The sequence below is a fragment of the Drosophila suzukii genome, chromosome X (genome assembly GCF_043229965.1).
Source record: "Drosophila suzukii chromosome X, CBGP_Dsuzu_IsoJpt1.0, whole genome shotgun sequence".
Taxonomy (NCBI): Eukaryota; Metazoa; Arthropoda; class Insecta; order Diptera; family Drosophilidae; genus Drosophila; species Drosophila suzukii.
In genome coordinates this window covers 21,377,061-21,391,878 of record NC_092084.1, presented here as the reverse complement: position 1 = coordinate 21,391,878, position 14,818 = coordinate 21,377,061, and the positions used below count along the sequence as shown (strand labels likewise).

The 14,818-nt window shown below is 33.9% G+C and overlaps 1 protein-coding gene across 2 annotated transcripts in view; it reads left to right on the top strand.

The window, feature by feature from the left end:
• The first annotated feature begins 4,974 nt into the window (after positions 1-4,974).
• The window catches only part of fne (found in neurons), a 32,599-nt gene continuing 22,755 nt past the window's right edge, over positions 4,975-14,818 (top strand). The window contains exons 1-2 of one of the 2 annotated variants that reach the window (XM_070997811.1): positions 4,975-5,144; positions 6,100-7,146. The gene's annotated coding sequence lies outside the window, so the exon portion shown is untranslated. Of the gene's footprint in view, positions 5,145-6,099; positions 7,147-8,428; positions 8,447-14,818 lie in introns of those variants that run through there. The other variant, XM_070997813.1, reaches the window with a different exon arrangement.

Genomic DNA, 14,818 nt, shown 5'->3' with positions numbered 1-14,818 from the left:
ACGTTTAAGGACTTTCCGAAATAAGGGTAATTTTCCTAGGCTTAAAATGACATCTAGAATGACATCACTATAACGTAGTATTTTTTTTATTTAAAATTGGAACCAAGAGCTTACATTTTCCAGCCGAACGATTCGGAACCAAAGTGATTTCTTTATGGGATAAGAAGTCCTTTGAATCTTGTAAGAATATTGATTTATTTTGTTTGCGTTCGGCTTAAGGGAGCTTAGTGTGTGGTGAGAGCCTCAAAAAGCGGGGGATTGGTTAAATAGTTTATATTTGGGATCCTTGTTACCGGTTGTTATTGGGTTAATTCTGCAATCCTCTTCCCCAACTTCCCGGTTTTCGTCCTTTTCCCTTTTCCCCCGGTGCCAACGTGACTGCTCGTTCTTATTTCCATCTATTTTGTGAATATCCTGGGGCCCCACCACCACCACCACAAACACACATACGGTGCTCAGCAGGATGTGCTGTGCCACGCCCCCAACCGCCCAACTGCCCTTACGCCCCCATGCACTCAATTAAGTGAGTGAGTGTGGGTGTGTGCATGTGTGCATGTGTGCATGTGTGCATGTGTGCATGTGTGTGTGTGGGTGGGAAGTCCTCTGTTGACTTGAGAACTTGGCACAACTTTTGCGTACGAGTTGGCCGACTACGTGACAGAGGTTGCAAGTGCCCCTTGCTGTGCTTTTAGGACCCCCTTTGCTTACCCAAGCAGGCCTGCTATTTACACAACCGACACACCCCAAAAAATAATAGTTGTTATGATAGCAAGACTCGCAACTTGTTTGCGTAAATATGTTCTCCATTAAAGAAAAACAATTTAAGAATTTAAATAAACATCTTTTCTATGTTTCAATCGTGAGCCAATGTTAGCCAAACTAAAATCATAAATAAAATATTTATTTTTGTGATTTAGGCTAAGTTTTGAATAGGTTGGGGGAATAGGTTTTTGAAGAAACTTCTTTGGAATAATTATAAGAATCATTTTATATAAATATTATTTTTTATTTGATTTGATTTGATTTATTTGACTTAGGCTAAGTTTTGAGTATGTAGAGGGTTATATTTTTGAAGAAACTTTCTTGGAATAATTTTAAGATTCATTTTATTGAATTATGTTAATGCTAGAAATTTAAAAATCCACACAAGTTCCTTGGGTCTTTAAATCCCTTTAAAATAGCATTTTAGGTATCTAAAAATATATTTATAATTTTAGCTGCAAAAACAATGAATTTATTCAGAAGGAAGTCTAAGAATTATACACTGCATACTTTTAGGCATCCAAAGTGACAAGTAAAATAGATTTCAAAACCATATTTATTTCTGTGTCACCTGAATCTTAATAAAACTCAATAAAATAACAAGATCTTTTAAATAATAGTAGAGAGTTATGAACAAAAAAAATAATATCGATATACAAATGTATCCATAGCTAAACTTAAATACGATTTAAATTAAATGTTGAGCATGGAGTTGTTACATATTTTTGTAGATACACTTCAATCACTTTTTTCTGGCGTTCATTCGCCCCAGAACTCTTAGTATAGATCTAGAATAAACTAAATAAAACAAATAGAACTGTTAAAAATTAATATAGTATATATGAATGAGATCGTTATAAGTATTTCCTATAGTTAGTCCTAAATACGATTTAAATTAAAGGTTTACAATGGAGTAGTTACATATTTTTGTTAGATAAACTTTAACCCGTTTTCTCTAGGTGTTCATTCCCCCCAGAACTCTTATTTATTTTGACTTAAAGGCAGTCGTCTTAAAGTCGTTGCCCCCACCTCCATTGCCATTTCCAATTGACCATTTATGGGTATATATCTAAGTCTATATCTCCGGGGGAGTGTACGTGGGCCAAGTAGAATTTGCCGGCCGGCCGGTCTCTGTGCTTTTGGGGCGTGTTCGGCGCCCAGTTTGACACAATTTCGAATGCCGCCGCCCATATGCAGAAATTGCTCCATTTTCGCAGCGGCGGATAAGTCTACACGACCCCGGGAAAATTCTCCAGCGGGACAGCGCCCCTACGAGAGCTTTTCCGAGCTTTTCATCGGGGGTGGCCAATTGCACATCCTTCGTCCACGTGCTTCACACCATTATATCCCATATACCATATCCCATCCCATCTATGTATCCTATTCGGGATTTGGTTTAGATAATCACTGGGATTTTCTAAAGTACGGGCGTATAGTATAAGGGTGGGGGCTCACATGCACACATAATTTCATTATTTATTTTAATTAATTGAAAATGTTTAAAAGCCGGCGGCTCCCCGATGACCCTAATGCAAAGTAAGCTCACTAATTGCAATTGACTTCAAGGGAGCCCTCAACTTAAAGTGGAATAATGCAAGTGGATTGTCTGAGGGTGCAATCTATGTTTATATTTTCGGAGCTAAGTACTTGGTAGTTTGGCATTTTACGAGTAAAAGTTTTAATTGCAGATACTACACCAAGCATTTGTGTTCATGAGGGCTTATCTATTACTTTTATAAATTTTTGCCAGGCTATAAGTATATTAAGAACTCATTCAACTAACTAACTCATGTGCAATGAAAATTTGTTAGGGGTGCCATAGAAATCGTTTGAGTTTTGAAATCACTTTAAAAAGTCATTTTAGGTATCGAAAAGTATGCAATGAATAAGGAATAATCGTCTTCCTGAATGAATTCATTGCACTTGTGAGTTGAAAATATATTGTTGCATACTTTTCAACACCTAAATATGACATTTGAAAGTGACTTTAAAATTCTAATACTTTAAATCCTAAAGTTTTACTTTTAATTTAATGCAGGTATTGTTTTTTTTATTTTTTAAAATAAATATATGAGTGAATACTTATGATAAATAGAAAAAAAATATTTTATATTCTTTTGAAAAAATAGTTTTAGGAAAAAGTAAAGCAAGTATTTGCAATTTTAACTAAATAAATGGGTGGTTGTACAACATATTTTCCCATAATAAAAATACATTTTGGACTTACATTTCCGTGGGTATAGAATTTGCAGCTTTAAATAGATATTTACCATTTTTTTGTTTAACCAAAGCCAACATTTTTCTATTTGTTTTGTGGTATATCTCACAATTTATTTAATATTACAATATTCTGTGGCAAGACTGCTAAAATCCAGCACATTATGAATTCATTTGTGAACATTAATATTTGATCAGCTTCTATTTTGGCAAATTGAGTCCTCAGATGAACATGAATTGCACTGCAAATATTCGCTCTGTCACCGTCTCTTTCTAAATTTGTCTAGCTGTCTCTTTCTACTGCGCCCGTATCCTGAGACAAAGTCTTTCAATTAATTTCAAATGGGAATGCACCGAAGCTCAATGCAAACATTTGCACAATTTCAAATCGCTTTTGCCGCTGCTTTTGCTCTGCTTTATTTCCCACCCACTGTTTTAGCTCCCCACCTTCGTTTCCTCATTTTTTGCACATAGAAAAATATATTTACTGGAATTATTTCGATTTAAAATAAAATTAAAATTAATTAAAGAAAACTTAGGGGATTTTATAAAAAAAAGTAAACTTTATTTAATATAGTTTAGAAAGAATTGTTCTAACATATCTTTAGCATCAGAAATTAAATATAATTATTTAAATAAACATTTTCAAATTGCACACTTGTTATTTTTAATAAGATGAATATATTACAGGATTTTTAACAATAAAATTGATGTACTAGGTAGTAGTAAATGTTTTATCAGAAAAACTATTTACAAAATATACTTAGCAAAAAAAAAAATAATATTGTTATTAGACTATAATTTTTCGAATTTCATTCCTATTATTTTAGATTAGATAAAAAACATAGGGTTTTAAGTAAGGAAAAATAAATAGCCATACAATTAAGTCAAAACAAATTATGAAATTATAAAATATACCAATCAAGAAAAATAAAACAAATATGACTATAATTTTTTGAGCTTCGTTTCTATTATTTTAAGTCAAATCAAAACCATAGAGGATTATGAACAAGAAAATTAAAACGACAAAAAATTAAGTATCATAAAAATATACCAATCAAGAAAAATAAAACAAATATGACTAGTTTTTCGAATTTCAATCCTATTTTTTTAGATTAGAAGAAAATGATAGGGGATTTAAAATAAGGAATTTAAACTGCCGTGAAATTTGGTATTATAAAAAATATTTATAAAATATAGTAAGCAAAAAAAATTAAAATAAATATGACTCTCATTTTTTGAATGTCATACCTATTATAACACAATGCTTTGTTTTTTCCTCATATATTATATTATATTGTTCGGTTATTGTATTTAAATATTTTTAAATAAATTAATATATTTATTTTTCTGAAAGGTTCTACTTTTAATTTAATTTTAGTTCACCCCTGATTTTAATTTAGAGAAATTTAGAGAAAATCCTGAACCCATTTTGCAAGTGTTCTATCCTGTTGTTTTTGAGAGTTGCTAGCAGCTGAAATTACACAGATTACAAGGGATATAGACGACGAGCTGTTGGCACACATTCTGCGAAACCACCACGTTGCCACGCCCCCGATGGGCGAGGAAAATGCATTTTCAAATTATTTCGAAGCCGCGCTTTCGGAGAGAATTTTCCGCTGGTCCGGAGAGTTGGAGCCGAGTGGGAAAATGGGATCGAGGAGGGCGATGGACGTGGTCGGAAAAGCTGTGCCGAAAAGCTCTGCTCCTGTACGAATTGTAGGTGCGCTGCGTTTTCCGTGAAAAGTCTCCTCAAAACAGGATGCGTTGACGTCGCTGCCGGCGTCGCAGTCGCTGCGGAAAAGCGCCACTCTCTCTCTTATTTTCCGGGAAAATTCAGTACGAGTCAAGCAGTCTTCGGCGCATCCAGCAAACGCGGTTCTTTTTTAAGCGCGTTTTCGTATTATTCTACTCATATGATTTATCATTTGCGTCGCTATATGATTTCTCCTTGTTTCCGTAGTATGAAAAGCAACTACTACTAACAAAAACAAAAAAACAACCAAATAAAATCCACAAAAAAATATTAGGCAAAAGTTTAAGGATTGACGAGGACGTAGACGAAGAAGGCGGAGGAGCACCAAACACGACCTGCTTGAGAGAGAAATATTCCTGGGGAATACCGGCCTACAAGGACCACCGTAGTCCTTCCTGTCAGTCAGTCAGTACGTTCCCCAAACACTTTTTTATATCTTTTTGTATATGTGTGTGAGTGTGAGAGTGAGATCGGCGATCGCAAAGATACAAATATATCCCAAAAGAACCGGCTCTTAGAGATCACTTTACTTTGATAAGCTCAAGCTGAGGTTAGGATCTGAAGCTCAAGTTAGATCCTAGAAACGGTATAGGCAAATATAATAAATGTCAATCAAGTGAGTACAAAACTGTCCAACGTAAAAAATTCCCACATTATTACACAGCAAGAAAAATATGTCTTTTTATACAATTTAATTATTATGATACTTACTCAAAGGGGATTTATTTTAAATAGATACAATTATTTAATTTATGTAAAATGTGGGGTTAGTAACATTTTTAAAATACTTTTCAAGCTCATAAAAATGTAAGAAAATTGTAGATAACTTTTCAAGATCAGCAGAGGTAACTGCAAATTGAAAACGAATTTATAAAGATTTGAATCACATAAAAAAAAGTAATGTAGTATTTATTTTTTATAAATATTAAAATGCTATTTAGATAATCTAGCTTGAGCTTTTAAAGAACCTGAGACTTAAAATTTTTAAACATATCTGCTGTTTGTCATTCTTTGTTTCATCAAGTATATATTTCTTATCTTGTTGTAAAAAAATGTATCTGTTTTGTATCCATGTTCTTATAAATCCAATGTGTAATAGAAAAATGGAAATAAAATATTTTACTTGAAAGATAATTAATGAGAGCTTAAGTTTTTCAAATAAATAACATTATTTGGTAACACCTAAAAACACAGCAATTTAACTTAAACTTACTGATCCAAATTTAGGTTAATTTTGATTTGTTTTTTCCAGTGTACCTATTTTGTATGTACGTGAGAAAGGGTGTGGCATCGACCTAATTACCTGTATCCAAATTTCGGGTACTTAAAATTTATAAACATTTTTACTTCTGATTTCTTTGCAGCCAATTCAGAGCGTATTAACACAAAAGTCTGCTGGCAGCAATCAACTTTAAGCCAAAATTATAAAAAATCTCAAACAAAATTGTTAAACAAGAAATTGCATACAACTATCATCACAATTTTCCAATGTTTTAATTCTTGTGTTGTTGACTGATGCAAAGATAAAAGACCAAATTCGTTAAGGAAAAGCAATTCTCCCACACAAACAAAGTATAGTAAAATAAAAATAAACAAGTATAAAGTAACTAATTTTTATTCAAACATAAATTTGATTTTGGTAAATGTGCGCTAGCTAGAACCATATTATATATATATATATATATATTATATATCTAGTCGGATAACATTTGATTACCTACGTCGGTGAGTGTCTAGCCAATCAATCTATACCCTATAGGAACCATATATACCACAAGGTTTTATACTGAATTTATAAAATTTTGGGTAAGGGCGCAGTGCGCATCGAAAGGCCCCATCAAAAGCAGCAACACCAAAACTCAATATAAACCAAGAAAAATACCATAAGCAAGTGTTTTTTTGTCGCAAATAAATAAATTTACATATTTACACATAAATGGAAAGAAGTTAAACAAAAGTAATATTAAAATAAAGACTTGAATTTCTCAAAGAAATTAATATTTATACAAGAACAAGCGAAGAAGTTTAAGAATAACAAGAAAAAAACGGACTTCCAACGATTTCAAAATACGACGAAATATTTTTAGAGCAAGAACCCTGCAACAAGCTATGATAACAAAAACAATGCAAATCGGTTAACAAAATAATTGCCAAATCTATGTATGAATCAAAAACAAAACAAATAATACGGAATTAAAGCAAACTTAATGAGAAATCAAACGTCGAGCTACAAGAATTTATACTGAAAATAAAAACAATGGAGTAAAGAATTTGAGGAGAACCAAAAAAGGACAAGTGCAAAAAGCGGATTTAGGGGAAAAGCGAGGGGAGAATCGAGATCGACATAGATCAGCTGTAAAGTGATATTTTATAAAAACCGAAAATATCAGTTAAGGACAACGACTTATAAGGTAAGATTTAAATTTAATATTAACAATATTTAAAAATAGTTAGAAGTATTTCATTTAATACAATTTTGTGCAGACTTAAAACAATATAACATTTAAGCCTAAAAGTAGGCAGTACAATGTTACATTTGTTATAAAATGAAGTCAGACCAAAATTCAGATTTTTCAACACCACTAAATTCCATTGAAATGAAGATCAGAAATTCAAATATGATTATATATAAATTATTTAAGATTTCAGGAGAGTTATAATAAATATTAAACATTTTGAAACCACTTTAAAAGGTGTCTAAAAGTATGCAACGAAAAAAAAGAAAGTTGTGTATTTTGTTGCATACTTATAGGCACCTTTCCACAGGGTTTTCCTCGCTATTGTTTATAACAGACCGTTAAAAAAATAATCAGCGATTGTTTAATTTCGCTTGTAACAATAGACCCAAAAATAATTGAAATTGTGAAAATTGCGAAATTGGCGATTGCAATTTCCCCCATTTTGCGGCGGTCTGTCTATCGCCATTCCACTTGCTCGAATTGCTGTTTACACTTGAGCTCTTCGACGAGCAATTTGTGCATTAATTGTGTTCGCTGATTGCATTGTTGTTTCATTGATGATGATTGCCCCGCCTCCCTGCCACGCCCCCCACTCAATCAATCATTCCCCCTCCACCCCTCCCTCCCCACTCGTTGCCATGATTGCATCCACACGGATACGGGGCCAGACATACACATATATCCTCGATATCCTGACAGGCACACAATCACATAATGGCCGGGCCGCCATTTTCCCACACTCTACACCATCGCTGATTTCATGGCAATTTTATCGATTTTTAAATTGGCACAAATTAATCGAGAAAATCGTATTTGTGCACTCGGAACTGGCAGACACGTTGCAAAATTGCATATCGAAAGTCGCAAAATTGGTTAGTACACATTTTCTAAATTTTTGGGGAAAATTATTTATGATTTCTATTTTATATCCTTGCAGAGGGTTTTACGATTTCAGTCAGAGAATAAAGAGGGGACCTTTTTGACTCTATAAAGTATGTATATTCTTTCCCTTCATTTGTCCGTTTCTACGCAAACTAACCTCTCAGTTTTAAAGCTATGGAAACGAAACTTCCCCAAAAGTCTTTCCCTTTTGCAGGTATTATAAAAGATGGATCGGACAACTATATCCTAAAACTACCATACGAACGATCGAAAATATAACAGAAGAAAGATTCTAGCTTCGTTGTTTTTAGTCATATGACTATATTCTACAAATGGCATACAGCTGCCATAGGACCGATCAAAAAAATTAGTGAGAAAATATTATTAAACAAATTATAGCTTCGTTGCTTTTTATTATATTATCTTCTACTCTGGGGATAGAATTGTAAGATTTTATAATTTTTTTTAATGTAAGAGTTTGAAGACTATCATATGTATTTCATTATATATTGAATTTTAGATTTACTTTTTAAATGATTATCAAACTGCACATAAGCATTTTTTTTAATTTCAAATCCAGTTCCAGTTCAGTTGTAGCAAGATGCTCAAAACAGTCGGTATTTTAGCTGTACGCCTTGATTTGGCTAAACTACGACTGAAAAACCACGAGAAAATTAGTTTTTTGACCAAAATCCGAATTTCATGTCTAGTCCCAAAATGTATTAAACAATAAGAAAAAACAAGAAATTATTATTTTTGTTTATTAATCGTTTGCCAACCGCTGACGTTTTGATCGATTCAGGGGGCTTCCGTTGAGGACAGTTCGAATTTGATTAATCGGAAATTCAGGAAAAACGTGCCAAATACACCACTCTTCGCAAAGGCTGCTGCTCAAACGCTTCCAACTCGACGGCTTCTAATCCAAAATTTCGATGGCACAATTGCGGGCTGAATGTCGACTGGCAATGTCCAAAACATGAACTTTATTTTGTAGGCATTTCTCATTAATTGCTCTACGTCCTCGGCGGGGACATAGACTACAATTTCAACGTTCTCAATATTCCTGAAGGCTACATTTTGCACACGTTCTTCACCGTGCTTGGCCACGCACCACTTTTTCACAGTTAAACCGATGTTTTGTTTTTGGATAATTTCGAATGACCGTTTTAGATCTCCGTTATCGGCCATTGGAAGTACGAATGAGATGGCTTTTATTTCGGTGTAACGAACAGATTCTTTCGAATCACTAGCGTTGAGCGGTTCCATTGTCACGTGTTGATCAGAAAATTTTGAACCAAAATATATTTGTGTAGAAAAATGTTATCGAAATAAAAGTTAGAAAAATACTCTTGAAAATTTTCAACTTAACACTCAAAAGTACAAGTGTACTAGTCTGTACAGATGCTTTTGTAAGAATGAGCCTGAAAAGTTCACAGCCTAGGCAAATAGGGAAACGGTGAAGTCACAGCTTACTTTTCAGAAAAATTTTGGAAATATAAGAAACTTGGGTACTGAATGAGAAAACAGAAATAAAAACAAGAGGGAACGCCTAAGGACCGCCTAAGGATACTGACAAGTGAAGAAAAGTAAAAATTACACAGAAAAATAATCTTTTTTTTTGGATCCGTGGGCATGGCACTCTTAGTATTAAAAATGTAGGCGCCACCTAGCGGTGAAAACTTTCATTGCTCATAGCTTTTTAATGAATGGTCCGATTTGAAAATTCTTATGGACGGTTAGCTGGATATTGATAAATAAAGCAAGTTCTCATTTACACTCTTTCAAAATCCTTAAAAATAAGGGCGCTAGACAGACTTTGGCATTGTGGGCGTTAGAGTGGGCGTGTCACATTCACAAAGAACTCTGAAATGCCAACAACTTAGCACTTTAGTCCCTAATAAATCCAAATACCATTATTGATGTAAGCTTTCTAAAAACCATTTTAATTCACAGAATAATTTTAAGTCTAATACTAAGATTCTTAAATATTAGTTTTAAGCAGATATAATAGACCTCATAGTGGATATTGGTGATTTTTAATAACATTCATTCTAACTTTTGTGTACAAAAGAAGGAATGACAAATTCACCCCTGCTCTGTTCTCGTGAAAAATCAATTATTTAAATGCAACTTTGGCTGAAAGTTCACAGTTCGCAGACAAAAAAGCGATAGAAAGGGAGATCGAGGTACGTTCGGTACTTGCGATGACATTAAATTAAAATAAATTGGGCGTTGTGATGGGCTGTTGGAGCTGGATTATATCACAAACGGCAACTGACAATGCATATATTGTGCAGCATCCATATTTTATACGTTATACGTACATATAATTGAAAATGCAGCCTGTATCCCTTTTCCCCTGACGACTGTCTATGTTTATCATCCTGCGAATGGCATATAGCATTTATTATATGAATGGCATATAGAACATGTAAATGCTGGCAGAACTTTGGATGAGTGCCTGCAGTTTTCTTTCCCATCCACCCTCGCAACCAGATGGAACTGGCCACGAGCCACCACCAGTGGTTTGGAACCACCACGTTCCCCACCGGCAATATCCATATACCAGCATCGGCATCGAGCATCCCCACCACCCATCGGATATCTCTCAGCCGACTGACTCCAACAGGCAAAATCAGCTTTAAGATAAGTTCCCCAGATTAGTATAGAGACTCTTGACGAAATGCGCTTAGAACTCGCTGAAAAGAGTGGCTAAAATAAGAAGAAAATCAGATAAACCACTTTGATAGACACCGTAATGGAACTCTTTAAGTTTTTAAAATATTCCGATGTCTGGGAATTCAAATATTATTAATAATTTATATTTTTGTAGGTTCTCAGAAACTAACAAGTATGCTTTAATATCATTCACAAAGATGTCTTAAAGTATGCAGCAGTATCTTGTAACATATGATGTTATATTTGTACTGCATACTTTTCAGGAGTTAACAGCTTACAAGTAACATATATACCCATTACAAATTTGAGATACAATGTAGAATTACTATTATTAGTAGTTTAATCTGTGTAGGTTCTTTAAAATAAATCACAAGTCCCTTAATATCGTTGATAAAGATGATTTAAAGTATGAAGCAATAGCTTATAACATACTTTTCAGGAGTTAACAGCTTACAAGTAACATATATACTCATTACTAATTTGAGAAACAATGCAGAATATTAGATCTAGAGTAAAACTTAAATACAAAACAGTATCTTTAAAATCATAAATATATTTAGGTATAATATTCGCAGAAATGTATTAAAATTTTGATCAGTTCGACATATTTTAAAGCTGTGAAATGCTTGACTTTTTTGCTATCCAGCTTACTTTTTAGTCTATGGCAACTTTGTGTGTGTGCAGTTTTTTTATACACATCTGCAGCCCAGCAGATTTTCTTTCTCGTCAGAAATTGAATTCCCTCTTTCCACTTTGCTGCTTCCATAGTGAAATTGAGAGAAATTCCATTCAACGCTCACTTTTCTTGGGGAAAAATCTTGAGATGAGTTTCCATTTTCCGTTTTCCATCTGGTGCGCTCTATTCTCTGGCCATTTTCTTTTGCGGATTCTGTAAATTAAAACGCGTTGCCACGCCCACGCACACACATCCGCATCCGCATCCGCCGCCCACCAGGCAGCACTGCACTGAAGTGAAGTGAAATTCTATTAGAACTTTTGCGTCGAACAAAAAGGCGACGAGGTCCAAGAAAATTAAGGCTTTCAGCGGAAGAAATTCAATTTCCAAAGAGTTATTTTCCTGTTTTCACTGCCCCCGCCCCCGGAAACCCTTTTCCCTTTGTGTTTTCCCCCCATTCTTTTCTCAATTTCACTTTGTTTTCCATTTTCTTTGCCATTTTTTTCTGACTTTCTGGTTTCCTGTTTGCGATTTTTCTTGAGCTCCTTTAGGGCTTATTGTTGAGTTCTTTTGTCAATTAAATTTGTATGCAGTTCCCGGAGGAAGGCAAATTGCATTTCAACCATTTTTTTCGCCCAAATCAAATTGCTTCTCATTAGTTGCTGTTGCCAGCACTCCCTTTTTTGAATGGAAAATTGAACTGAATGATTGCCTAATTTTCAATACAGCTTGTAATTAAGTTGTGTCGATAATTTAATGGGCACAACGTGGCGTATGAGCAATGCCCATCGACCGTATTCAATTTCATAGACCATTTGGTCGGGTCAAAAAGTTAAAGGAATATTAAGGGAAAAACTCCTTGATGTGAGCCGCAGAATGGTTGGCCATTTCGGATATTGCATTTTGGCAAATTGGAGACTTCCCTTTGAAGTTGCGAGCCGGAAACGGCAATCGGCAATCGCAGGCGGAAACAAAATCAATATGACGCATGCGCTGCGTTTTTCCCGCTTTTCCACTGCCACTTTTTTGCACGCCAGGGGGGAAAAGCAGCGGGAAATTGCCACGGAAAAGTCGGAGAAAAGCGAAATGCAGCTGCGGTAAATGGCACAGATTACACACAGCTGGCAAGTGGATGCAGGCGTGGAAAAACTTTCCGGAAAATGATTAATTTTCGCGGACATATTGCATGGGAAAAGGGCCGAAATGAATTTCTGAAACCTGTTCATATGGGAAAATAATTACTAGCAGGTATCGTTGAGGTTTTAATAATGAAAATCGAGCTGAAAATTACATATAAAAAGGTATCTTTATTGAAAAAGGGGAATAAGGAATCAAAAAATAAATTATAACAGTAAAAATTTAACAAAATCCACATAAAAAACTGCATTGGATTTTAAAAATATAAAAATATTGTATTTTAAAATTCTTTAACTTAAATGTTGCATATGATATGAAAATAAATAAATGTATTTATAGGTCTAGAATTCATTTATCTTCAAAGATACTCAAAAGCGGCTGAATAACTTAAGTACTTCAGTGATGTTTTACCTCTCCAAAGGCATACCCAAAACAGGAAAAATACATAACTAATCCCCGGTTGACATCAAAAAGGAGGGATTTACACATCACAGAAAAGTGAATTCTGCAAATGAAATTGAGAAGTTTCTGCTAAAATCCCCGCCCACAAAAGTATGCAAGGGATAAAAGTTTATTTGCGAGCCGCTTTTGCTTTTCTTTAATTAATGCAATTGAAGTGCACTTCGGAAAAGCGTGGTTTCCACCACCGAACCACCGTAACCATCGCAGCAACCACCGCGAAAAAAACACCGTTGTCCAGTAAATACACACAAAAAAATATTGATATTTCCTATATTTTATGCAATGTTTTTAATTTCAGTTAGCAAGAAATATTCATAGGAAAAGTTAAATAAACCTTTAAATTAGTCGTTAAAATAATGTGTATATTTTAATGTTATTCAGCGATCCTTTCCGTTTTTGGTTTGCTTTTTATTCCCAATTTTTTGCTGTGCATCTGATGGCTAGCTAAAAAGAGGAGTGCAGTGAACCACCACCAGAAAGCCGAAAAAGTTGCTAAAAAACAAACCGACCACATGGAAATCCATAAACAAATATTTCAATTGCCGCTAAGCTTCGGCCAGACCCTTTGGGCGATGAGCTACACACGAAAAAATACTTATTCACTTCCAGAAAATTTGTAGTTACAATTTTGTTATTTTATTTGATATAAATAAATGAAATAAAATAGGTAAATTGTGTAGAGAAATGTATAATTTAAAAGACAATTAGCTGAAAAATTTGATTATTTGTATTTTAATAATCTTCAGTAAGGATTTTAATCCTTGGGCGATGAACTACACACGAAAAAAAGGTACTTAATACTATAAATGTATAGTTAAAATTTCGTTATTTTATTTCATATAAAAGAGGTGATGAAATAGGGAAATATAGAAGAAATATATAATTTAAAAGATAAACTTGCGGGAGATTTCAATATACCTTTATTTTTTAAAAATCATACACAGTTGGAACTTCAAAACTTATAAAAATGTGTCATATTACGTTAGTGTGGTAAATGTGTTAAATATATTTAACAATAATTTTTAAATTTAAAAACAATTTATTTGGCAAAAAAATAATTTAAATTCAATAAACGATGGCTTTATAATATATTTTCAAAATTTTGGGAGAATAAATGAAAGAAATGTATTATTTAACAGGATAGTTTGCAACTAAATTGCGAAAAATTTTATTTGTTTTATTCGTAAGTTGTATGGACTTTAATCCTCAAAAATATTTGAAATAGTACATGTTTTGTTGATGTGTAAAATGTATTTAATATATTTAACATCAATTTTAAACATTTTTAAAAAATGTCTCTGGAAAAACTTACACTAAAACTCAGAAAGCAATGGCTTAAAGATACATTTTCAGAATTTTGAGAGAAGATTCCATGGGAAAGTTCGTTTTTCTCAGTGTAAAGCTGCTGGATTATCATCGCTCAGGTAGAGCATTTTCTTGGCCGTTGTTTTTGCAATGCCTTTTGGGAGCATCAAGTATTCACAAACTGACAAACAACGAAAGCAGCCAGCGGAATACACAATGGATGTAAAAATTCAAAATTCAAGCACCACTCCAAAGGGCCCCGCGTACGATAATTGAAATGGACAGCATCCGGTTGCAGCCAAAAAAAAAGGGGTGGGATTACTTGGGAGGGGTATTTTGGGGGGTTTTAACCATCAGACGATGTGTATACAGGCGGGACCAGGTTTTTGTGTTTTCGCTTCATACCCAGCGAAATGTGTAAAAAAACCAATACTACGCTAATCCTAACCGTATACACATATAGTACATATATAGCATGTACTT